Source organism: Ursus arctos, unplaced genomic scaffold (genome assembly GCF_023065955.2).
Source record: "Ursus arctos isolate Adak ecotype North America unplaced genomic scaffold, UrsArc2.0 scaffold_5, whole genome shotgun sequence".
Lineage (NCBI taxonomy): Eukaryota > Metazoa > Chordata > Mammalia > Carnivora > Ursidae > Ursus > Ursus arctos.
In genome coordinates this window covers 22,908,572-22,934,997 of record NW_026623067.1, presented here as the reverse complement: position 1 = coordinate 22,934,997, position 26,426 = coordinate 22,908,572, and the positions used below count along the sequence as shown (strand labels likewise).

At 41.3% G+C, this 26,426-nt stretch overlaps 1 long non-coding RNA gene across 1 annotated transcript in view; it reads right to left on the bottom strand.

Moving 5' to 3' along the window:
• The window catches only part of LOC130542799 (uncharacterized), a 148,075-nt gene that overhangs the window by 22,435 nt on the left and 99,214 nt on the right, over positions 1-26,426 (bottom strand). Inside the window, exon 4 of the long non-coding RNA XR_008957634.1 lies at positions 19,277-19,360. This is a non-coding gene — a long non-coding RNA (uncharacterized LOC130542799). The remainder of the gene's footprint in view (positions 1-19,276; positions 19,361-26,426) is intronic.

The following is a 26,426-nucleotide window of genomic DNA, read 5'->3' as shown; positions in this document are numbered from 1 at the left end:
ATTTTTTTTTTTTTTTAATGCCACAGATGGTGTGCCACTGGCTCTTGAAATCAACTTAGGGGTTAAAACCAGAAATTAAAAAATCAAATAGAATAAAATGAAAAAAAAAACCTGATATATAGTGCATATTGTAAGTTTCATTTTTTGTGTGTGTGAAATTTTTTTTTTTCAGTTTTAGGACTCTGGGTGTGTGTGTGTGTGTGTGCATGCACTGGATTGCAATATAATGTATTTCTTACTTGGTCAAGATAAAAACAAATTGAAAGCCCCCGGTGTTGAAACCTCCTGGTAAATTCCCCAGCACAGGTCTGAGGTTTGACTGCCTGGTATCTGGCCTCATAGCATGCGGCTGCAGGCTGTAAGCTGAGCAGATGTAATAGGATATGTGAGCTGGAAGTCATGTAATTGGGGCTATGCAAACATCTTAATCACAACCTGTGAGCCCTTGAAGATTATGATTAGAAATTCTAGAATTTTCCAAGGAGAGTAGGATGGCCATGGCTTTTTGAAATGATATTTTAATCAGGGACTGAAATGTGTGAATAGTAACACATGGGTCCTTTGACTCAGTTTCTCCTTTGCTGTCTTGTGGTGAGGCAGATGGGTTCTGAGAGCCTGACATCCAGCTACACAGGAGGCCTTCACGAGTCACTCAACAGCAAAACGCTGCAAAAGCTAACTTTCCATCTGGCCTATGCTCTCATCCCAGTCACTCCCAGCTTAATGCAGTGGACTGAAGTTACACTCTTGGTGGGTGAGTTGGAGTGGAGACAAAGGGGGTGATGATGTACCAGCTCCTTTCACGCGCTTTCCTGACTTCAAAGAAGTGGGTTCACTCAGAGGACCCAACCAAAAACCCTTTATTTTCTAGCTTAGCTGTTACCACTGTGTGCTCATAAGACTTTTTATTGTTGTTAGAGACTAGGATACTCGATTATATCCTAGCAAACAAGACATGAAATGAAAAGCAAAAAGGTAAAAGAGAGAATTTGGGGTACCTGGCTGGCTCAGTCGGTAGGGCATGTGACTCTTGATCTCAGGGTCCTGAGTTCAAGCCCCATCTTGGGTGTAGAGATTACTTAAAAATAAAATCTTAGGGATGCCTGGGTGGCTCAGTCGTTAAGCGTCTGCCTTTGGCTCAGGTCATGATCCCAGGATCCTGGGATTGAGCCCCGCGTAGGGCTCCCTGCTCAATGGGAGGCCTGCTTCTCCCTCTCCCACTCCCCCTGCTGGTGTTCCCTCTCTCACTGTGTCTCTTTATGTCCAATAAATAAATAAAATCTTTAAAAAAAAAAATAAAATAAAATCTTAAATAAACAAATAAAAATAAAAGAGAGAAGTTAATGTCAATCTCTCACCCACTTCCCCCAGCAGTGTTTGCTCTGAAGAAAGGCAGAAATCTTTTCGTACATGCACTCAGAGCACATACCTTTTAGTAACTGACTATTCTAGAGCCTTTAAGAGACTCTCAGACTCTCTCCCATTATTATGCCTTCCTGTGCTATGTCATGTAAGCATTTCAAACATGCTTTAATAAAGTAAGATTTGATAGATCTAAAAATGACTTCTTTTTCCTCTTTCTGCCACTGTCTTCCAAGGCACCCCCATAGCACGCTGAACTATTAGATTACTCAAAAGTGCTGAGTGTAGCTGGAGTAGTTCAAATGCAAGGTCTCTGTAGAAATTATGGGAATATGAGATGCCATTGAGCAGAAATGGAATACTTCGTGAGTGCTTCGTGTAGGGGAGTTTCCTTTTATAGTTACAAATGTGATGCGTGCATTTCAGCACCTCTGTCTTTCTTGACTTGCTACCCCTAGCACGGGGCCTGACATTTAATAATTGTTTGACGAATGAATGTTTCATCAATTCCCAAAGAAAAGCATATTCCGATTATACAACGTCTGTTAAAATAAAAACGATTACAACCTAAATAAGCCACGATGTAATGAGAAGATCAGCGACGTCTTCATTTTGGGTACATCCCACAAGTAATGAAGATTTGAGAGTGCGTTGATGGGATGTGATTTGTCCTTTTTTTCTCTCCCATTTTTAAAGAATATAGCTTTTCAAGATGGAACAAATCATAGAGAGAAAAGAAAATAAATGACCTAGCCAAAGAAATGAAGCTTTAACTTGTTAATAATTAGTGTGTGTGTGTGTATGTGTGTGTGAGAAAGGGTGAGAAAAAAAATTCAACAAACGGCTGAAAGCAGAAAGAAATCCAAAGAAAGACAATGTCTCATTTACATGCAGCTGTGAGAGCAGATATTTGTTATTGGATTCGTGGAATGAGAATTGCAGGTCCTGTTTATTTACATTTGTTCTCTGTTTGAAAGACAGCCCAAGAGGTAAAATAAAATGAGAGCGTCTCAAATGCCTTCTAAATTTCCCCTTAAATTGAATTTCTTGTTTTATCAGGGAACAATACTTGCACTGATGTTAGCCAGACAGCTAAAAGGTCAGCAAGTTCCCCTGGTTGCCTTTTGTCAAGGGTTTTTGACTTGTCTGTGAATAAAGATCTCCCAGGAGGAAGGCAGACCTGAATTTCCTGTCATCTGGAAGACAGCAATGAATTTGAAAATGTTACAAAAAGCATAAGGGACTTGAGGCACACCTTCCGACCCACTGCAGATGCCAATCGCTGCACATGTAAACATGTACACAGAAATGTTTTGGATTTGTTCTGTCAACTTTGGGTTGTGAAAACAAATTGTTCTGTAGCAGCCCACCTTGAATACAGAATGAACCCGCGGGTTTTCTGTTGGTGGTGTTGTTACCGCCCGGCGCCTGATGTGAACGCACAGGTCTCTCCGCTCGCTCACAGCGCAGGAAGCCTGCTCTGCTGGGAGCCCGGGGAATTAGGACTCACAGAGCCCCATGTTCACGACCATGGCGCTCTGACTTGAATCTCTTCGGATCTTCGTGTATTTTTCAGGGTCTGAGATTTCCCTATGTGTGGTCACAGCTAAGTCCTCGCTAGCCTCTAGACAAAAATAAATGAATCCCCCTGGATAAGCGTTAGTCATTCTTTGAAGTAAGTTGAAAATTTCTTTTTTCTCCAAGAGAGTCCCAAGAAGGATAGCACCCTCTTGCTTTCCTTAGGAAAGTTTGTTTTAGAAAAGGTAAAGGGATTTTTTTTTTTTTAAGATTTTGTTTTTAAGTAATCTCTACATCCAATCTGGGGCTCGAACTCAAATAACCCCAAGATCAGGTGACCCCCCCCCCTTTTAAAAAAGATTTTATGTTAGAGGACATTTTTTTTTTTTTTTACACTTTTTTTGCCCAGGAATTTATTCCTGTCTGCCTTGAGCCCCATTTAGGTGTCTAGAAGTACCAGCTGGGGAAGATAAGGCCGAGGGTTATGCATTTTCCTTTGGGCTCTTGAGAAAGCGCACTCATTTCCTGCATTAATTCTATATAATCACCAGTGGATTAAAGAGAACTTTATTTCAAATGTCACTGGTCAACACATATGTCTCCGCACTGTTAAAAAACAAAATTCAACTGGGTAAATTTGGAGATCTAACCAGCTTTATTAGCCAATATAAGACTCAGGCAGCATCCCATCTATCAAGTGGAGGGGAGCTCCAAGAAGCTGTACGAAATGGAAGGCTTTAATAGAAGCAAGGCAGGGCAAGAAAATTATTAGCAAAAGAAAAGGATTGTTCCAGGCAGGGTCACCTTCCCTTAGGGGAAAGAGCAGGGGGTCTTATCATGCAGATGACCTCATCTTCCTCTGCGGAATGGAGAGAGCCCATGTGACAGATTACCTCACTGGTGCTTATCAGAAAATTCCTGACTGACTGGTTAAGACTATATTTCTGGGGGAGGTTGAAACTGCATCTAGATTAGATATTAAACCCCTGTTTGGAGACTTAGCTTAAGTGCCGCCATTTTGGGCCTGTGATTTTCTTCTTAACAACAATCATTTGGACAATATTTATTGAGTGCCTTCATATAAGAGTAGCTGAACAGGTGCTATAGAAAATAAAAGCAACAATAACAACAACTAGAATGATAACTAGAACAATTTGTGAACCGTGTACTGAGCAATGCGCTAAGTACTTTATATGGAGTCTCTTTCAAATCTCAGAGAAACCCTAGGAAAGGGATTTCCTAGGAGGAGATTGAAGCTCAGAGAGGTGGAGTCTATGCTCCCTGGTTACACAGTTAGAAAGAAATGAAGCTGTGATTTGAACCTAGGACATCCTTAAACAAATTCCTCCTTGATTAGTAAACAGTTTTACTGCAAAGAAAGATACAGCAATTTCAAGTCCATGGTTTCTCAGGGGTAATAACATGTTTTATCACAGGGCTGCCAAGAAGAGTGAGCTATACTGTGTATTACTGGGTGGTGTGAAGATTCAATATTACAAACAGGCTTCAATTCCTCCCTTCTTTTGGTTAATAGTTAGTTGGGTTTTGTTTTTTTGTTTTTTTATTATTTTGTTTTACAATTTCAGTAAAAGCTTCTCTGGGTATTTTCAGGAAGAACCAACAAAGTAAGGACACAGAAATGGCCAAGGAATTTTAAAAATGCAGCAATGATGGAATTATTTAGCTGGATCATGAAATATATTATAAAGGTATGATCTTTCAATATTTACTGTTAATCCAAGATTGGACTAATCCATAAACTCAGAAACAGCCCCAGGAACAAATAAAATTTCAGTGTTTGAGAAGTGTGACGTTTCAAATCAACAAAGGAATATTTAGTGAATGTGCTGAAACCATTGCTTCACTGATTGGGAAAAAAAAATCAAATTAAATATTTACCTCACACTCTAGGCTAAATGAATTCCACGCGATTTAAGAAGTAATTTGCTTCAGTAATATTTTATAACATTCTGTGTGCAGGATTTTTATGTCTTTCAATATGTCTATTTCCAGGTATCTAGGAATTTTTTGGTGCTAATATATATGGTATCCTAAATTTGTAAAAAATTTTCTAACTGCTTGTTCCTGGTCTATATGAATAAAATTGCATTTTGTATATTGATCTTGTATCCAGTGACCTTGTAAACCTAATTCTTTTTTTTTTTAAAGATTTATTTATTTTTTTGAGAGCGAGAGAGCGGGGGGGGGGGGGGTGGGGGGGTGGAGGGAGAGAGAGAGAGGGAGAATCTTCAAGCAGATTCCCCACTGAGAACAGAGCCTGACACAGGGCTCCATCCCAGGACCTTGTGATCACGACCTGAGCCAAAATCAAGAGTCCAACGCTTAACCGATTGAGCCCCCCAGGCACCCCTAAACCTACTTCTTAATTAAAGTAGTTTCTCTTTAAGCTTGTTATTTTTCATATTCACAAATATATTGATTAAGGAAGTTCTACTTCTAGCTTGCTAACAATTTTATATAAATAAGGGTTTTTCTGTACCTGCTCAGATGCTTATATTACTTGTCTCCTCCATTCTATTAATACGATGAATTACACAGATAGACTTTCAAATTTTATTTATTTTTTATTTTTTTTTAAGTTTTATTTTTAAGTAATCACTACACCCAACGTGGGGCTTGAACTTAACCTCAAGATCAAGAGTCGCATGCTCTACCCACTGAACCAGGCAGATCCCTTGATTTTCAAATTTTAAACCAACTTCGCACTCCTGAAATAAACTTAGTTTGGTTATAGTGTATTGTATTAACCTTCTTATGTATCACTGGATTCAGTTTGCTGATATCTTGTTTAAGACTTTTGTGTCTATGTTATTAGTAATATGGGCTTACAATTATCCTTTCTTGTAATGTTCTTGTCAAATTTTATAGAATAAAAATGAGTTAGAAAGTATTCCCTCCATTTTAATTCCCTGGAAGTTTGTGCAAGAATGACATTATTTATTTTTTTAAATATTTGAAATAATTCACCAATAGAAGTTCTCTGGACCAAAGTTTTGTTATGAGGGTTTTTAAATTTTTTTTTAAAGATTTATATATTTATTAAGAGAGAGCGCACACAAGTATGGGGAGGGGCAGTGGGAGAGGAAGAGAGAGAATCTCAAGCAGATTCTCCACTGGGTACGGATCCCAATGTGGGGCTTGACATGGGGCTCCATTCCAATACCCATGAGATCATGACCTGAGCTGAAATCACAAGTTGGATGATTAAGCAACTGAGTGACCCAGGTGCCCCAGGTACAAAGGTTTTAAATTACAATCTAATTTTAAATAATTATAGGACTGTTCATATATTCTATTTCTCCTTATACCAGTATACATATGTTATTCTTTCCTAGGAATTTGTCCATTTCATCTAAATTTATAATTTATTGGCATAGTATTTATAATATCCCCTTATAATTTTTCTTAAATAAAATTTTATTTTAGAATAGTTTGGATTTACAACAAAGTTGCAAAGATAGTACAAAGAGTTTCCATAATATTTCATACTCTCACTTCCTCTATTAATAACATTGTATGTTATTATGGCACATTTGTCACAACTAATGAACCAATATTGATCTGTTTTAATTAACTAAACTCCATGTTTTATTTGGATTTCATTAGTTTTTGCCTAATGTCTTTTTTTCCATTCCCAAATCTCATCCAGAGTTATCTACATTACATTCAGTTGTCTTATTCCACATACTCAGACTTCCCTTGTTTTTGATGACCTTGAACATTTCAAGGAGTGCTGGTCAGATATTTTGTAGAATGTCCCCCACTTTGGATTTTCTAATGTTGTTCTCATGGTTAAACTGTGGTTATATTTTTGGGGGGAGGAAGACCGGAGAAGTGAAGTATCATCCTCATCACATCATATCAAGTCACACACTAGCTACTTATAATTTTTATAATATCTGCAGTATATGTAGTAATGTCCCCCTTTTTTGGTAAAGATTTATTTATTTATTTGAGTGGGGGAGGGGCAGAGGAAAGAGAGAGGGAGAGAATCCCAAGCAGTCTCCCTTCAGTGCGCCAAGTGCACCTCGGGGGCTTAATCTCACAACCCTGAGATCGTGACCTGTGCTGAAATCACGAGTTGGATGCTTGGGGCGCCTGGGTGGCACAGCGGTTAAGCGTCTGCCTTCAGCTCAGGGCGTGATCCCGGCGTTATGGGATCGAGTCCCACATCAGGCTCCTCTGCTGGGAGCCTGCTTCTTCCTCTCCCACTCCCCCTGCTTGTGTTCCCTCTCTCGCTGGCTGCCTCTATCTCTGTCGAATAAATAAATAAAATCTTAAAAAAAAAAAAAAAAGAGTTGGATGCTTAACTGACTGAGCCACCCAGGTGCCCCATAATGTCTCCCTTTTCCTTCTTGATATTGGTTATTTATTTCTCTCATTTTTTTCTTGATGGTTTTGATAGGATTATTTTTTTGAATTTTATGTCTTTTCAAAGAACTGACTTGGTTTTGAAGATTCCCTCTATTGTATATTTGTTTTATATTTTATTTATTTACTTGTTTTTATTATTTTCTTCCTTTTTCCTGCTTTTGGGTTTAACTTCCTGCTCTTTCTCTAACTTCTTGAGAATATTCCTTAGGTATTTAACATTCGCTTTTCCTTTTTCCTGCTATTTTTAACATTCTAAATAAAAGGCTACACATTTTTTGGCAATGTGTTAGCTGCATCTACAAGTTTTGATATGATGTTTTATTACCATTCATTTAAAAATATCTGATTTCCCTTGTGATTTCCTCTTTGAATTGGTAATTTAGAAGCTATTTTCCTTCTTACTGAAATGTATGGGGATTGAAATGTTTTTGGTTATAGATTTCTACCTTAATTCTGCTATATTTAGACAACATATTCTGTAAGATTTAAATACTTTGGAATTCATTGAGAGTTGTTTAATGGGCTAACATATGGTCAATATTAGTCAATGTTCCATGCACATTTGCCAGGAGTAGAGCTCTCATTACCAGCTATCTGCTTTAAATGCACTGCAGACCAGCCCTCTACTGGCCTTTTGTGGTTGTTAAAACTCTAGCTTGTTCCCTGAGCTCCCAAGGCTTAGGCCCCACTAGAGTCTTCTTTCTGTCGGATATCGTCCCTTGGCCTCCACAGCATCTGTTAAAATCACTGTATTCCTTTTTCATGCCTAGTATCCTAGATCCCACTTTTTCTTAAACCTCAGATATTTATGAAAAAAATGTTTTCTGTTCTACTCCGTGCAGAATTTCTATGTTCTTTTAGTGCAGTAGCTTCTCTGCTACACTGCTGCAAACTCCGCTTCCTCCCCTCCATGAAAACATATTGTCTTGTAGGCAAATATTGATTTAGGCAGAATTCTGAATATGTGGGGTCAGATGGAAGTCTCACCATACATATAAAGGGAATGAATGTCACTTCTTCTAAAATGCTTGGGTGTTGGGGCTCGGTTGGTGGCTCAGTTGGTTAAGGGTCTGCCTTCGGCTCAGGGCACAATCCCAGGACCCTGAGATCGAGGCCCACATCGAGCTCCCTGCTCAGCGGGGAGTCTGCTTTTCCCTCTCCCTCTCCCCACTCATTTGTGATCTCTGTTGCTATCTCTGCCTGTCTCTCTCTCGCTCTCTCAAATAAATAAATACAATCTTAAAAAAAAATAAAATAAAATGTTTGGGCGCTAACAAATGTAAACATCAGCCTTTAAAAATGGAAGATGCACACTCATCAGAGGAAAGGAATTTTCTTGGCAAAAGAAGAGCTTTGACCCTTCACGAGGTAGATAAATATGAAACGAAGAACTGCCACCTCCAATGGGAACTTGGATTGGAAATGGGAATTTGATTCATTTCACCTTAGTGAATGTGAAGGAAAACACAAAAGGATCCTAATGTCAACACAATTCTAAATTGACAGCTGCAAGTTTGAAATGAAACTGTGTCTTTTTTTTTGAGTTAGCAAGTGTTCTTCTTTCATGTATACCAGGAAAGTATATTTCCCTAAAGGAAAGAAAAATATGTAATCAAAAAAGCTACAAAGGACAGGTGCTCAAACAGGTCTACATTTCAAATCTACATTTCAATATCACGCAGTGATAACACCATGGTTATTCCTACAGGGTTTGAAAAGTACTGTGCTAAGTGCTCTACCTGGGTTATCTTATTCCTTTCTCACAGCAACCCTGAGGTTCTTACCACAGTAAGATGTTAAATGGGAACATACAGTACATACTAAGACATAAGAGGTGCTACCTTCCCGAGGAGGGTGTAAAAGGCAAAGGAAGATTGAGAACCAGGAGCAGCTAGGCTATGATTCCTTGTTCCTCTTCAAAGAGGAAGAACATAGATCTTCTCTTACCTTCAGTTTCATGAGAGGGTTTTAAGAAAGCCCCTGGAGAGCTCATGATGTGTCTCTAGGAGTTGGGAGGGTAGAGTGAAGTGCTGTCTGACCAAAGCTTGAGGAATCTAAGGGCAAAATCTGTGACTAGTGCCTGAGATGGCCAAGACACAGGGGGACTAGGCATGTGCCCACCACTGGTGGGCAGCAAGAATGCCTGAGCGAGGTTCTGGACCAGACGTGGGCCAGGTGGAGAAAAAGCTGGACTAAAGCTCCTCAATGTCTTGTTTAAGAAGACTGCCTGAAAAAGCACGGGGGTCCCAGTGGTCTGCAGGGAGTGAGATGCTGAAAAAAAATGGCCTGAGGCAGAGCTCATTTGGAGGTATGATCACATGCTCTCAATGGGGACCTCAGAAGACATGAAAGTGTCCAAGAGAATACAGGTCAGTTTTAAAAATTTTTTAAAGGTCATCTTTTAAATATGTGCTGGGCTGATATTCAGAGACCATGAAGGCATCTCATCATGAGACAGTCAAGAAAGAACTTTTGTGTTCCTCTTTCTAATCTCTTCTTCTAGTACCCAAATGACATTGGAGTCAAAGCCAATGCTTGCTGGGACGGGGAAGAGAGGGAAAAGTATACATCAGAGAACAAGAAGAGAACCAGGTCCTTAACAAGTACACTATAGGAAGTTTTCAGAAGACCAGGTTCTGTACCTGCAGATCCCTGGGAACGTATCATCTCTTCACAGTGCACACACCCACACAAGGGTGCTGCCTCCTGACTGTTGCATGGGCCCATCTCATGTGAGGGGATCATCCAGTTTGGGTGGAATGCAAACATCCTTTTGCAGACTCAGAGGTTGCAGTGTTGATCTATGGCAATCATTTGAACCACTTGTTCATTCCCATGCTACATGAGCCCTTGGCACGGGTCTACACCCACAGGATATCCAGTGCACTCAATATTTATGGGTTGTCTACCATATTAGATAATGAGGCTCAACAGACAAATAACAGTTTCTGAACTCAAGGAGCTTACCATCTGATAGAAGAGGCAGATATACATATGGTGCAGGGTGATAAGAGCTAATGGGGCAGATAAAAGTTGTAGGACAAGGGAGAAAATGGGTCACATTATGGGGGAATTTCAAGTAATCTTTTCTATGATGCGTCTTTAAGCATGCAAGGGAACTTATGAGGAAGAGGGACTTTCAAAGAGGGCTGTGTGGTATATGGTCACAGAGTGTGGAACCGTCAAGACATCAAGCATGTTGATCTGGCTATACCACTGGGCGCTGGCGTGGAATTGCTGGCAGATGAAACTGGAATCTGGCAGGAACAGATCATGGAACACTGTGAACCATGGTTTGAACTTCTCACTATAGATGTTAGAAAGCCACAGTTACAAGGTTTCAAGTAGGGGGTATTATTTTATCAGATACAAGCTTTAGGAAAGTAGTTCTGGTGGTAGGATGGTTTGGGGGGTGGCCACACCAAAGTTATACCCATCCTAAGTATGTGGAAGTCAGATGGGAAATTCAGAGGGTTCATTTTTTCCTACCTCAATTCTAATCATGATGGAAGGACCATAGAGATTAGCCCAGCAATTCCTGGTACGCTGTTGTATTTCAGGTATAAATCTCTAGGCTACTTCTACAATTGCTCCAGCTTTGACTGTGGCTTTTGGGAATTATCTGAATGCAGTTAAGTAGCCAAGCTGAGTGTGCTAGATGATTGTTCAAAGATCTTCTAGGGTTATCAAATGAGATGAATTATGCTAGGGACTAACCCATAGGTCATAACTTTTTTTGAGCATAGATTCATTTCAGAGCCCCTGAAAATTGCATGTGTGTGTGTGTGTGTGCACTCATACAAAATTTTTCTTATGTTTTCAGGGGTTCATGGGCCCACTTTATCTATCGATCTCTTAGGGAACTATGGTACAGGATGCCCATTCTATAACCACTCAATAAACTGTAGGCTAAAATCTTGAGTTGGTGATCAAGCTCCAAATGGTTGAATGTCTCACTTCACCTAGGATCTTCTACGGTTCACCAGGAGTCTCCTGGCAGGCTGGAGAGAGAAGAGTGGCAGGGCTTTATGTCTGGGAGATTTTTGTCAACTGCCATCAGCTTTAAAAGTGTCAGTATTACCTGCTTGACTGTTTTCCTCCAACTTTGGAGACACAGTGGTAGGGGTAGACCTGAGCTGGGTTGAGAGCTTCCAAGGAAAGGCTATGAACTCTGGGAGTAAATGCACAAGTGAAGGCTCGTCCTCTGTGGCTAAGGTGGCAATACCAGTCATGATAGCTTACTGATGTGGAGCTCCTGAGGGACATTTTTTTCTAACTTCTAACAATGCTGGCCTTGAGGACCGTCTCTGTACAAGTCAAGCCAATGGAGTTCACGCACTCTTTATTTTCTCATTTCATTATCACCAAACTTTTTATAGTCCCAAATACATATTATTGGACTCATAAAAGAGCAATGGTGAACAGAAAAGTAGAAAAGAAAATATGTCTAATCTCACGTTACTTCCTGCCTATTATCTGAGACCCATGGGCCACTGGAAACTCTACTTGAAGTGTCTTGCTGAGTTACTCTGTAACTTAAATTTAATATGTGTGCATTTTTGGCACAGTAATTGTTTTAGTAAGTATTTTTGGCACCTTGGTTTTGGCACTTCAAAACGCAACTCTTAGACCTTCACAGTTTTGCAAAGACTGCTTTCCCAACATACTAGCTTTCTGTGGTTGCCTAAGAAATCCAGACGCAATGAGCTTTTTTTAAACTAATGCAATGGCCCCAAGACTGATACTAGGTATACACGTGCTTTAGAAAATATCTAGCATCAATATAGTACACACTTGTGTTCTTGAGGACAAAGCAAAACTGTGTTTCTTTAAGCATACAGGTGCATGTCTCTTACGTCTCCAAAGGTCACATATAAAGAGAAACTGTTAAAAACAATCCTGCCATCTTGGCAAATAATAACAATGACAAGAACAACAAAAAGAATCCTGCCAGCATGTAATCTTATCTGCTAGGGTAGCTAGATTTATTATATTAATATGTGCTGAGACTTTAAAAAAAGCGATCTATAAACTGGCCAGACTTGATTTTATCATGGTGCGACTATAGAGAAATACACAACATGGCTCTCAGAAATGTGGGTCTCTTTTAATCAGGACCCAATGTGGACTAGACCTTATCAAGACTATGAGGCTGACAGACATTATCTATTCCTTGTTTATTTATTTTTTGAGAGTGAACTGAAGTCAGCTTGGCCAAAGAATGGGAAGACCCCCCAAAGCCATGTTGATTTCCGTACAATGAAGATTGCTTGAGACCCACTGTGTTCAGCAGCGTGATATCCCTTGTTATTGTGAAATACCACAGCCCGAGTCCCTTCACTTTTTAAGTTTTCATTTTATAAAGAAATGCTGTTTTGCACTCATCCTGGACATAGAGCTTTGCCTGGCTACATCCTGAATCTTACTTAAAACTCAGTGCAGGCATTGCTTCCTCTAGGAAGGTATCTTTTTTTTTTCTCACTGACGTAGAGTTGCCACACAATGTTACGTTAGCTTCAGATGTACAGCATTGTGACTGGACAAGACCGTATGTTATGCCACGCTCACCGCAAGGGTAACTACCATGTGTCGTGGTACAACTTTATTAGAATATCATTAACTGTGTTCCCTATGCTGTGCCTTTCATCCCAGTGACTCTTCAGTCCGTAACTGGAAGGCCGTATTTCCCACTCCCCTCCCCCACATGGCTCGTCCTCCCACTCCCTTCCCCTGTGGCAACCATCAATTTGCTCTCTGTATTTATGGGTCTGTTTCTGCCTTAGAAAATCATCTTTGATGGTCTTTGGGACAAGCATTTTTGGTGTGTCATGAAGAGTGCACAGGCAGTAAATTCAACAGGTACCACAGTAGGAAAGGATGGTGCGTCCTGAATAAGATGTAGTTCTGGTCAAAAGTATTATATATTTCCGTTAAGTTTTCTGCTTCTACAGAGCATTCAATATTACTCCTTAATGGAAGTGCCGTAAAATTAAGTGCAAAACTTCATACTCTCTAAAAAGACATTGGAGGAAGAATACAACCTTTGAGGACAGACTGCTTGGGCGTGATCCTTGACTCTTGTTAAAAGCTGCATGACCTTGGCCAATCTGCTAAACATCTCTTAGCCTTATTTTCTTCACTTATAAAACAGGAGGGTAAAAACAAATAGCAACAACAACAAACCAGGAGGGACAGTACTTACTTCGTAGGTTCACTGTGACTATTCAAGGCAATAATATGTATACAATTGTGCTCTTACTATTCCTACCATTTTCACTACTGGCTGCCTAGGCCAGCATGTCTCCTCTCTTCTGACTGAACTTTGGGGTTTCTCCTGAAGCTCAATTTAAAGGGACCACCTACTCATTCAGAAAAGAACTATTTTTTAGGCTGAAGTGTGTTAGCATTCAGAACATACTCCCTTTCAATGACACGGAAGAAATGAGCCACAGAGCAGTAAGCTCTGGTGATGGGTGTGACCTCTACCTCCGTCTGAAGGAGCTGAGGGCAGTGTAGATTTCTTCCTTTGCACCATAAGCTGAAGAGTTGAAAATGGCATGCCTAGCTGGGTGCCCAGGAGTGAAGTGCGGTACAACAACCACTGAGCACCTTTCACAGCAGGGCACTGGGAGGGGAGATTGATGGTCAAGTTGGACGTGCCCTCAGCACCGAGCAGAACCAGAGCAGAAGAAAAAATGAAAAAGAAAAGGTGCTTTGGTGGGTCTAGGTCAAAGGGGGGGGGGGTCCCTGGGACCCACCATGTGGGGCCTGCTGTTGAGAAAAAGAATGTTCTAGTCCAGTGCCCTCAGCAGGTTGTAGGAATGAGCACAAGGAACCCAAACTAGGAGACTGCTCTACCTTCCTTCCTGGGAAGTAAACACTACCCAAGGGAGGAAAACTTCATCCATCAAGGAACTCACAAGAATTCTGTTTGCTTTGTTCCTAGGCAGCAAATTCAGGAAGAAAACATACGCCAACGGTTGCTTTCTGAAGCCAGAAATTCCACTCAAAAGAGTTTGGGCTAAGACAAATGTAAATGTAATAATGTGTACACTGAAATTCATTTAGGCTGAAAAAAATGAGCTATTTACTCATTCTTCACAGAGCAGCAAAAATATTAAAAATATAACTCAGACTGTACCACCTCCCCACATAAAGCCCCTCCAATGGCTTCTTACTGCATTTCAAGTAAATGTAAACAGCCAAACTCATGAACCTGAACTATGTGGACTGAGGAAAAAATGTCGCCTCTCTATCCAGCCTCATCTGGTACAAATTCCCACCACAGGACACTTCTGGTCCTTCACATCACCAGCTGTTTCTTGCCCCAAAGGTTTGGCACTGGATGTTTCCCAAGGTCTCTGAGTGGCCATGTCTTTTTTTCAGGTTCCAGTTTCAGTATTACTTACTCAGAGTGACTTGTATATCTCAACTCAAGTCGTCTACCCTGCCTTCCCTGACTCTCCGTTTTGTCATTTCGATCTTAAAACTTGACAATCTATGACCTCCTTCTTGGCTTATGGACATATATTCCCCCTTGCCCCCCACCCCCATCATACACACTTACAATTAAGTTCCAGGGAAGCAAGAATTTTATTATCGTAGTCACTACTGTCTCCTGTATCTAGAACATACTTTGCACATAGTAAGTATTCAGTGAATATCGGTACAATGATTGAACATGTTATTATGAGGTTTCAGAAAATACTGGCCTCCTAAAATAAGGTAAGAGCATAGAAAAAGCAGAGGAGTGAGAAGCTATAAGACTGGAAACGCTAGAGGCAAACTCCATTTTATGTTTTTCTTCAAGACTGGCCCCATATACTTTTATCAGGCCACAATGGAATAGAAGCTTTGTGTATAGAAACCTTCGCTGTTGCTGCTTGGCTGAAAAACTCCATTTCATGGCTCTCTTTCTCCCAAAATAGCATGTGTGGATGCCGTATTAATAAAGGCAAAACCTGTATGCAGCCCTTACGATGGGCCCAACACTAACAGAAAGGCTGTGTGTGGATTAAATTATCTGTCTTTACAATAAGCCTAGAAAGTAGGGAATGTTATTTCCCCCATTTCGCAGAAGTGAAAACTGAGGCATAACAAGTTCAACTATCACCCAAGGTCATATAGACACAGAACAGCAGAGCAGAGATTAGAACCCAGGGAGTCCTGCCCTTTACCCCTGTGAGGTACCAGTGTTTGGTTCCTTGTTTAGACTTCTACTTGAAGAACTCGGAGAAACAGTTATTTGCTACCCTTCAGGTACACAGCATCTTCTTTTCATTTATTTCTGCAGGTCTAATCAGCTATTTGAGTTACTAAACCATTTCTTCACGTCTGTGGATTTGAAAGCCTATTTCAATGATGACAACAACTTTTAGGTGTGTTCTTTAATTGGGGAAATGAGAGCAGCAGGTCCTTGACTGTCTGTTCTCTGAATCCATGCTGTCAACACGAGATAGCTAGTGTCAGTGGACTGAGCATGGAGATGGCAGGCTCAAAGTGACTCAGGTTGTAAATTCAATATTTGCTTTTCTGGAACTATTTGCCATATTTTTGTCCTCCCACCTGTTTGATCTAAATATGGAGACCCGGTGAATGAAACTGTTGATAAATAGAGTAAACGGCTAACGTGAAGAAATGCTTCTTATTCTCAGAGAGGATAAAATACCCTCACAGGGAAAGAGAAAGCGAGAGTTGGACCAAAATTCTGAATTCAAGCAGAAAAAGGCTGAATCTACGTCTTGTCTTTTGTTTTTAGAATGCAGAAACCGGGTCTTATTTTCTTATAGGGGCTGTTCAGCAATTATTCATAGCAGATATCCTTCACATTTGACAATTTCCTCTTAAGCCCCCGATCCTCTGACCCATCTGTAATTCTCATGGTTGGAAACCGTGCTTGTGCATGGAATCAGACTGCCACACCCTCGCTGTGTGACCTCGGGCAAGTGACTTACTGGTCTGGACCAAGAATTCCCAGCTGTAAAGTAAGGCTAACAGGGGCCCTGTGGGAGTGTTGAGGGGAAGTAAATAACGTCACTGCAAGGACAGGGTATGGTGGCGGGCACATCTGAGACGGCACCTCTCATTCCTGTCCCCGAGTTCATGCTTCCCCGTCTGTGCACCCATGGGCCACCACACCTATGGGCCTTTAAGTGTCAGGTTCCTCCAGTGATTACATAACAACATTAAACTTCATCATTAAGAAGGCAGCCTTGCAGAGCTGGCCTTGAGAAATTTTCCCCGAGCCCTGATTTTGAAGAAAAGTGTAAAAATGCCCATTTCCCCACGGGTTACAGAATGATAAGGTTCCCCCCGCCTTTTATCTTTTCAGTTAGTTATTTCAGCATATCACAGCATTAAAATGCTTCCGTGGAAAAGGTCACTCTTGCTCCAATCAAAACATCTCTTTGCTGTTGTGTTCCCAGAGGTGCAAACAGGAACAACAATCAATAAGAGAAGTTCGAGGAACGTTCTGACTTACCTTTGAGGAATCGCCATTAGGTCAACATATTTTGCTGTGGTTTTATAACCAATAATTTCTCTCATCATAGCATTTCCTAATCACTGGGTTAGAATAAGTGCCGTTGCCATAGTAGGGCTCCGTCAGGAACTTTAAGATGTTTTCCAGAATTCTGACCTTAACATTTTCTTTCCATTTGGGCTTTTTTTTTTTTTTTTTTTTGGATAATGCAAGGAAAATAGTTCCCTGTGTTTCAGACGAAAGGGATAAAACATTTTCTGCTCTGAGATCCGCCACAAAGTAATTAAAAATTGCTAACCCGTATTTGTCCTTCTGTATTTCTAACTTGTAAATGTTTAGTTATTTCAACTACGCATCTGAGGCATGAAGATAGCTTCATGAGTACAATCCCTCCTGATTTTGAGTAGTGCCTTTTTCCAGGGTTCAAAACGACGAGTGCGTATAACCTCTACATACTTCCTGTCCCACCGAGAAATAAAGATAGGTTACAGCACCTTCTTTTGAAGTAGAAGAAAATAGTGAAGATTTTTCGGAAGAGAGCTACTCCGGAAATTTATCAGCGTGTAAAGCATAGGGCTGTTATTAGGACTCCTTTCTTAGTCTGTGAGTCTGCATGCAAAGCTCTGTGAAATCCCTCAGGTGGAAGGAGGTCATGCTGCTGGGATCCCAAATGGGAAAATGTACAATTACATTTGATATTTTAAGCATGGCAACTTTAGAGAGTTCTTGGAAGCTTTATCAAGAGAATGTGACTCTTAGAAGTTCACTTATGAGCCATGATGGATGTGAAAAAGGCCTATAAATAACACTGGCAAATTTCAAGCAAGACTTACAGATGAACTCAGAAAAAGTACTCACATATCTCTTATTGTCGGGAGCTCAGAAATTACCTATCGGCATGAGGTCCACATATATGTGGTCGAGTTTGAAGTCCACTGACATTTGTTTTAGGTAAGATTTTTTAAAAAATTTTATTTCTTTTTAAAGATTTTATTTATTTCTTTAGAGAGAGCCAGAAGGGGTAGGGGCAGAGGGAGAGAAAGAATCTCAAGCAGACTCCATGCTGAGCACGGAGCCAGATACAGGGTTCAATCCCATGACCATGACATCATGGCCCGAACGGAAATGAAGAGTGGGCCGCTTAACCGAGTCACCCAGGCGCCCCATAGGTAAAATTTTTTTAAAAGGGATTTTTTTATGTGATATTTTTTTAAAAGATCTATTTATTAATTTGAGAGAGAGAGAGCGAGAGCGCGTGCGTGTGCAGAAGTCGGGGGAGGAGGAAAGGAAGAGGGAGAGAGAGAATCCGTAGGCAGAATCCCCACAGAATGTAGAGTCCAACCCAGGGCTTAGTCCTAGGACCCTGCGATCATGACCTGAGCTGAAACCAGGAGTCAGGTGCTCAACCAACTGAGCCACTCAGGCACCCCATTCGTGTGATATTTGATACACACAGAAGCATATATGTAAACCATAAGGCACAGTCATAGAATAAGCACTAGTACATCTACTGCTCAACTGAGGACTACGAGAATTGGTAATACGCTACTGTTACTACGGTACTCCTCCTATATCTGCACCAACTCCAATACTTCCTCAGATTTAGTTTTTGCGTGATTTTGAGCTTTACAAAAATAGCATCATTATATTTATACATATCTCTGTGTATCTATATACCACATACATACTGACTTATTTTTTTATTCCTTGTTATGTTTTTAATATGGTGCTTGCATGAAGATAGGATTTATTTAGTTTCCCTGCTTTGTAATCATCTCTTGTGGGAAGAGACTGCAGTTTACTTATTCGTTCTCCTGTGAGTAGACACCTGGATCATTTTGCTTTGGCTATTACAAACGGCGCTAAGATGATCCTTGTATAGTTCTTTGGATGCACATGGGCAACAAGGTCTCATGGTATTATACCCGGGAGTGGAATTGGGTATATCCATGAGGTATGCAGGGTTTGGATGATATATGATATGAAAGTAACGTCAAATTATTTTATAGGACCCTGTACCAATGTGCTGTATTGCCACCTGGGGTCTGGGGGTGCTGTGGAAACCTGCTTTGGAATTCACTTGGAACAGCTTTCTTTTGACACTTTACTCACATCCTATGACTGATAGAACAACTTCTCTCTCATGTGCTTTCTTGTCCTAAGTGAGCAGAGCGGGGAGGCCTTTTAGAGAAAGGATATAAAATCCAGGATATTACAAAGAAGGTAAGGCTCCTTTGAATCCAGCCACTTGGGCCCACGTCAAGATCCCTCACATAGCACCTTGGGGCAGAGAAACCATGCACAAGTCTTTGAGGAACACATAGGTGCCCAGGAGAGTCGTGATGGACATGTTTTCACTGTTTTCTTCTCGGGTTGGTGTCAGGCTTGCCTTCTAGGTTGTTCCAGGGGACAAAAGCCACGCATCAACATCACAATTGTCCTAGCTCCTATGCACCCTGCCTAAAAAAAAAAAAAAAAATCCAGAGCCAAATCCTAGATGTGTCTAGGAATCTACCTTACCTTTGTATTATCTTCATTCCTTAAGTGTCTTCGTAGAATTGCTTCTTCTCAAGATAAGAGGCATGTGTTTAATCCAGTCAAAACCTATTAGGACAGAGTTGAAACCTTGATTGAAATTGGATTCATTTATGCCCATGTGAAACATGGCAAACAGCGACCCATAATAAATTTTCCTGTCCTTAACTGAATGAAAATAGGTTTTTATAATTGAATTTCTTTGATATTTCTCACATTTGCATCCTAGGGAAAATGGAAAGATTTATTATAGGTTTGATATGAATTGCCCATCTGTAAGAAATCTTTTAATAACAGAGGTTTCTACCATGACTGGAAGGATGGAATGATAAGAATGGCTCTGTCAGCTGTCCTTTATGATGAATTTGGTTGAGAAAAGAGATGTTGTTTTTGTATTAAGATGGTATTGGTGGAAATTCAAAGAAATCTATGGAAGATAGAGTGACTTTTTGGACCAAAAGGTCTGAATCATTAGATTTAGTGGATCTAGGGGTACACGGTGGGTGGGTAGAACCCAGAATTTCTCCACCTCCCTTGGAAACCTCTCCAGATGTTTCATATGAGCTCAAAGACTGAAGTTTTCAGCTATAACTATAAACCTCATGACAAGTCAGCTAGAGTATCTGCCACCTCTCTTGTCATTTTTCATAATGCCTGCACCTGGGAGGCACTCAATATGTATTTGTGGAAATAAAAGATTAGTGTAGTTGACTGACCCACCCTTATCCTGCCGCTACCGTGAACTATGATGGAAAGTTAAAGAAAAAGACAGTGATCAAATGTCTGCCGAGTTTTATACACAGTCTTCTCTGGGGTTTCACAAATCAAACTTATCTGAATCTGGTAATAATGAACACAAGAAAAACAAGAGCGGGCATTTATTTAGTGCTTATGAATGTTGTAGATACTGGGTCATACACTCAGTATTTAATCCTCGTAACAGGCCTACAGTAGAAATCTCCTTGTTTCCATTTTATAGATGAGTAAACCGAGACTCCAGAAGCAAACGGCAGAGACAGTGATGGGACACAGATCTAACTCACTGTGCAGAACAGCCTCCCATGAAAAACATCAACAAATCCTTCCCACTATTGGCTTATGAATGACTTGTAAAGGGAATTTGGGGGAAATTAAATACACGCTTTTGATTCCAAGCAAAGACTCTCTCATGTATTTTATACAGCACACGGGAGCTTTGGTGCAAGTTAACACGGTCCCGCTGATATATACAGACATGAGAAATACACATCAACTTGGATTTATTGTCAGAAATACACAGAGAAACTCTGAACACTCAGGGGAGAATGCGACACTTTGGCTGTGTGCTGGTGAAAACCGCATTGTCTGGATCAGCCATCTCTGAAACAGGTTTAAATTACACTGTCCACGTCTATGCTGGGATGGAATGGTGCCATCTGGCTGATGGCTGACAGCTCTCTGTGCAGAGCCGGGGACTGGGTCCAGCACAGGGATTTAGTAACGCAGGGACCAGGTTTTCTCTAATAGAAGAACTCATGGGCCATCCATCTCCTTTTCGAAGTTTTCCCTCCATGAAAAAGACACAACAAAGCACAACTCCCTACAATTCTTTTATGACCCCCCCATCTCGACGATTCATATATTCTTTTCTCTTTTTAAAACAGTTAATCTCTTGCTGGTTGAACCAATATCCCATACTTTTCTAGTGTTGATTCGGTGTGCACATCTTCCTGAGACAAGCCTGATCTTCGTGGGGATAGAAGTAGCTACAGGTTCCATTGCTGTTTGGCTCTGACTAGAGTAGATTTTCTAGAGGTCATTCCTTCCCACCATAATTGCTTTAAGGGTTTAACACACACTGGCTCTTACCTTTGCCCCATAAGACCCCATATCCCGAAAGGCTAGGCATTTGTACCCTCAGCCTCCCATCGGTTCCACGTCTCCTATTGGGGACCAGTAAATGGCAAAGGACAGGTACGGTGTAATTCTACCCTGCAGTGAAATTTAGCTCACTCTCTTGAAAATAGTCATACTATTTTGGGATTTTACAGCAAACAAAATCCAGACAGCAGACCAGAGGGGCCATTTATGAGTTATAAAATTGCCTGGGTGAGATAAGGCGGCTCATAAATGATTCAGTGAAGTGCTCAGGATAAATCTTGCTTCTCATGCACACGAATCCAAGGAAGCTTCTGTGATGTTCTTAGCCACAGATCATGTAAGAGTGGAGCACACGTCACATTAAGAACCTGACATGGCATTAGAGTGCTATAAAATGTTCAATTAAACATGGCAACTGCAGGACAAATGGTACCCTGGATACAGTTCTTTGTTTGCCTTTAAGAACTTTAATGCGTGTTATTTATTGAGGGCAGAGAACATAAGGATAGCGAAGTGACAGGCTCCAACCCATCTGAAAATATTTGTGTTTGTGTCAAGACAAATAATAAATGGGGCTGCCTCAGGATCTTAGCCTTTTCAAAAGATGGACAGAGTTGCGTTTGGTGGATTGCACCTTACGGAATTAGAGCCAACTTAAGGAAAACTGCTCCAGCATCTGTCTTCTTTCAACCTGAGTGTCAAGAGGAAGAAAGACTGGGGCCTGGGGGGGGGGGGGCAAGGGGGGGCGGCCGGGGAGGTAATGGGGGAGGGGATGGGAGAGGAGCGGGCGAGGTGGGGTAGGGGAGGAGACAGAAACGAGCAGGGACAGCTTGCATGTTTTAAACCCTCAAGATAAGCTGTCGCTTAGAACCTTGACGGCTCCAGAACTTGACACACGCATTTGCCCTCTGGGGGATCTTTCTTGCTGCTCTGCGGGCAGATTACAGCCACTGAGCTGTGACGCCCCGGCACTTGCCTGACCTGATATAATGGGCAGCTATTTACTGCAAACAAGGTAAATGGAAGAACATAGGCTTAAATGATGCTCTGGTGTAAGCAGGAATCCACTGGGGTCCCTTGCAAACCAGTCAATCTTCTGGGTTTCCCCCCCCTTCCCTTCTTCTAGGTGGGGACTATTTATTTCTTTCCCTCAGGACCTAACCACAGAGGCTGGACTCTGAGCAATGCCCCTCTTCCCTCCAAGCCCCCTGCCTCCCACTCAAGATCAATAGAGTGGGTTAAAGAAGCAATTGCATGACAATAAATAAAAAAGAAAACTAAGTTTAGATACTACCACTTCCAAACTGACTATTTTCTGGGCTTGTTTTTATCTATTACTAAGAAAAAAAAAAGAAGAAGAAGAAGAAGAAGAAGAAGAAGAAGAGAGAACAGCCCCAGGAGGCCTCCTGGTTAGGCTGTCAGATCGCTTCAATGAGAAACCCAATCAGACTTGATTTGTGAAGAGTGTCAAAAGCTGTAGTGAATCATGCAAGCTGAAGGCTCCTCATGCGTGTTTCTGAAGTTCGTGGATGTTTATTTTTCCTGCATCTAGGAACACACATTTGTGCTCGACATTTTCTGATCAAGGGGAACCATCAAAACGGGAAGCCTTGGGTAGCGAATGTGAGTGAACGCACAACCAGAGGGGACTGGCAGTTTTTGCTTCTGTCTCCTGGATCTGAGCCCATTGAGGTAGAGGAAATTATCTACAAAGTCTTTCTTCCGTGGCTTCTTGCTTTTCAAAGAGCCAAAGGGATTTTATTTCGGGTATAGAATTTATTTCCTGTTAAGTGAGCTAAGGCATGCAGGTACCTACAAAAAAAATCTCAAGGTCAGCGATGTTGGGCTTGTCAAGGTCATGGCGCCAGGAGTGCACATTGGGGTCCAGGTTTTCCAGCTTCCAAATTGGTCTCTTTCTCCCCCAGACTGAAAAAAGAGAAGGCAAATCCCTCTCTTGAATCTTATAAAGATTTAAATGGCACAAAGAAGTTTAAAAATCCTTAGTTTGGTCTCAGCCCCCAGAGACTTAGTGCATACCCTTCTGTCTGTGAATTTCCTTACATAATATAAGAAGCTCAAACCAAGAGTCTCTGTTCCTTGGATGTCTGCCATGAATGGAAGCCAGGTTCCTAATGGAAACCAATACTGATGTTTTTTTCTTGTAAGTAAAGCCTACATTAGCTGTAAAGGAGAGAGACGCTCGACAATTTTATATCAGATCGTAAGAGCTGTGTTGGACCTTTACACTGTGTGAAGTTTAAGGCCATACTTGGTTTCCAAACAATCTCATCGACCAAGAAAACTCATTGCAGCTCTCCTTATTTGTTCTTCTGGGTACTTCGACAAAACTTTGATGTCATTTAATGATTACTTACGATAAAGAGGAACAAGAGTGAAACAGACACTTGAAATCCACAGATAACTTCTACCTCTCGATTCATTTCATTCTTCCCAACGCGTCTTTCCCCAGAACTGTTTCGTGACAATGAAATTTTTTTGCTTCAGAATCACCTGCGGCTCCATCTCCTGTGGACATCCGTGCAGGCCGGAGGCAGGGGATCAAACAGGTTTTCCTTTCCTTTTCTTCTTTGAAACATTTCTCTGTGGCTGATTTCTTCCTGCAAACTTCAGCCGAGCTCTTGGAAGGCTGGGCATGGTTTTGCACATTGCGAGCACAATGGTCAATTCTGTTTCTTTTCTTTTTTTTTTTTAGGCTGCCAAGAGTGATCTCATGTTTTGGGCGACTTTCATATTTTCAAATAAATTATTTCCAAGACTCTTATTCTCCTATCTGCTCTGAGAAATTCCACTCTTGGCCGTGAGAGTGTTCTGTCAACTCAGAGTGCATTTTTGCAGCTACAGTTTTGCCCTGGAGCAAGGGAATAAAGAAGACAGTGTTTGGGCTCCCTCCTAGGAACGGAAAATGGGGGTTTCATTCCTCCCACCCCCAATTAAAACTTGTGGAACAATTGTGTGTTAAATTAGAATGGTAACTCTATGAAGAACATGGCATGTGTTTCATGGAAAGATACAGCTGGAGGCTGTTTTATTCTCTGCTGACAAAAAAGTTTATCCTCAGTGAGAACAATAAATGGGACTTCTATACCAACGACTGGTAGCCAAGGCAGGTGTCCCAGGTTTGTGTGGCATTCCGCCTTTCTGCTAGCTTCTCAATGTGTGTGTGTGATTTATTTCATGGGGATAGGAAATGAACAAGGTGTAGAGGGAGAGTTTGGGGTTTATAAGGCTGTCTGGATGAACAGCAATGAGCCACCTGTGTTATCCGCCGGCCCACGCTGACTACCCTGTGTTTATAAATATGGTTGATGTTTTAAAAATCTGTGGCAAAGCAGTTTTCCCCAACGTGAACATTACTGACTTTTGAAGCCAGACAGAGTTCTACTTGGGAACTATTGTAGATTTGGTCCCAGATGACTGCAATAAGGTGAACATTGCAAGTGTGAGTCGAATGAATATTTTGACTCTTCAGTGCACAGAAAAGGCATGCTCATCCTATCCTGTAGTCTAGTAAGTGTGCAACAGCATGATGTCAAAAAAAAGTACATCCGTCAATTAAGAATACTTTATTGCTAAAAAATGCCCCAATCGTCATCTGAACTCTCAGGGAGTTATCTTTTTGCTGAATTAAGATCTTGCCTCGATGTTGGTGGCTACTGACCCACCACGGTGGTGGCTGCTGAAGGCTGGGGCGGCTGTGGCAACTTCTTAAAGGAGCACAATGACGTCTGCTGCGTTGATTGACTCTTCCTTTTGGGAACGATTTCTCTGTAGCATGTGATGCTGTTCAATAGCATTTTACCTACACTAGGACTTCTTTCAAAATTGGAGTCAATCCTTTCAAAACCTGCCACTCCTTTACCAACTAAGTGTACGTCATGTTCTAAACCCTTTGTTGTCATTTCAACAATCTTCATGGCATCCTCCCCAGGAGTAGATTCCATCTCAAGGCACTACTTGCTTTGCTCATCCATAAGAAGCAACTTATCCGTTCAAGTTTTATCATGAGATGGTAGCAATTCAGTCCCCTCCTCAGGATCCACTTCTACTTCTAGTTCTCCTGCTGTTTCTACCACATCTGCAGTGACTTCCTCCACTGAGGCCCTGAGCCCCTCAAAGTCATTCATGAGGATGGGAATCAACTTCTTCCAAACTCTTATGAATGTTGACATTTTGACCTTTTCCCATCAATCATGGATTTTTTAACAGCATCTAGAATGGTGAATCCTTTCCAGAAGGTTATCAATTTCCTGAGCCAGTGGCTGCCCCAATTTAGCATAATTCTTAAGGGTCTTAGGATTTTCAGAAATGGTAAACGAGCTGCAAAGTCACCGGCTCGCTTTAGCCCCTAAAAGAGAGTCAGCCTGCCCTTTGAAGCCAAGAGACCAACTTCTCCTCTCTAGCTACACAAGTACTAGGTGGCATCTTCCTCCAGTATGAGGCTGCTTTATCTACATTGAAGATCTGTTGCTTGCTGCGGCCACCTTCATGAACGATCGTAGCTAGATCGTCTGAATAACTTACTGCAGCTTCTGCATTCGAGAATTTGCTGCCTCCCCTCCCACTTTTGTGTTACAGAGACAGTTTCTTTTCTTAACCCTCATGAAGCAACCTCTGTGAGCGTCAAATTTTTCTTCTGCAGCCTCCTCACCTCTTCCAGACTTCACAGAATTGAAGAGAGTTAGGGCCTTGCTCTGGATTAGTCTTTGGCTTAAGGGAATGCTGTGGCTGGTTTGATCTTCTCTCCAGAATGCTGAAATTCCCTCCCTATCAGCAATATGGCTGTTTGACTTTCTTATCATTCATGTGTTCGCTGGACTAACATTTTTAATTTCCCTCCAGAACTTTCCCTTTGCCTTCACAACGTGGCTAACAATGCGATACAAGAGGCCTAGCTCTTGGCCTGTCTTGGAATTTGACATGCCTTCCTCACTAAGCTTAATCATTTCTAGCTTTTGATTTAAAGTGAGAGATGTGTAACTCTTTCTTTCACTTGAACACTTAGAGGCCACTGTCAGGGTATTCAGTGGCCTAATTTCAATACTGTTGTGTCTCAGGGAATAGGGAGGCTGAGGAGAGAGGGAGAGGGAGAGAAATGGGGGACTGGCTGGTCTGTAGAACAGTCATAACACACACCACAGTTTTTGGTTCAGTTTGCCAGCTCATATGGGTGTGGTTCATGGGGCCCCAAAATATTTACAGTAGTAACATCAAAGATCATTGAGCACCACAACAAACATAGCAAGGATGAAAAGTT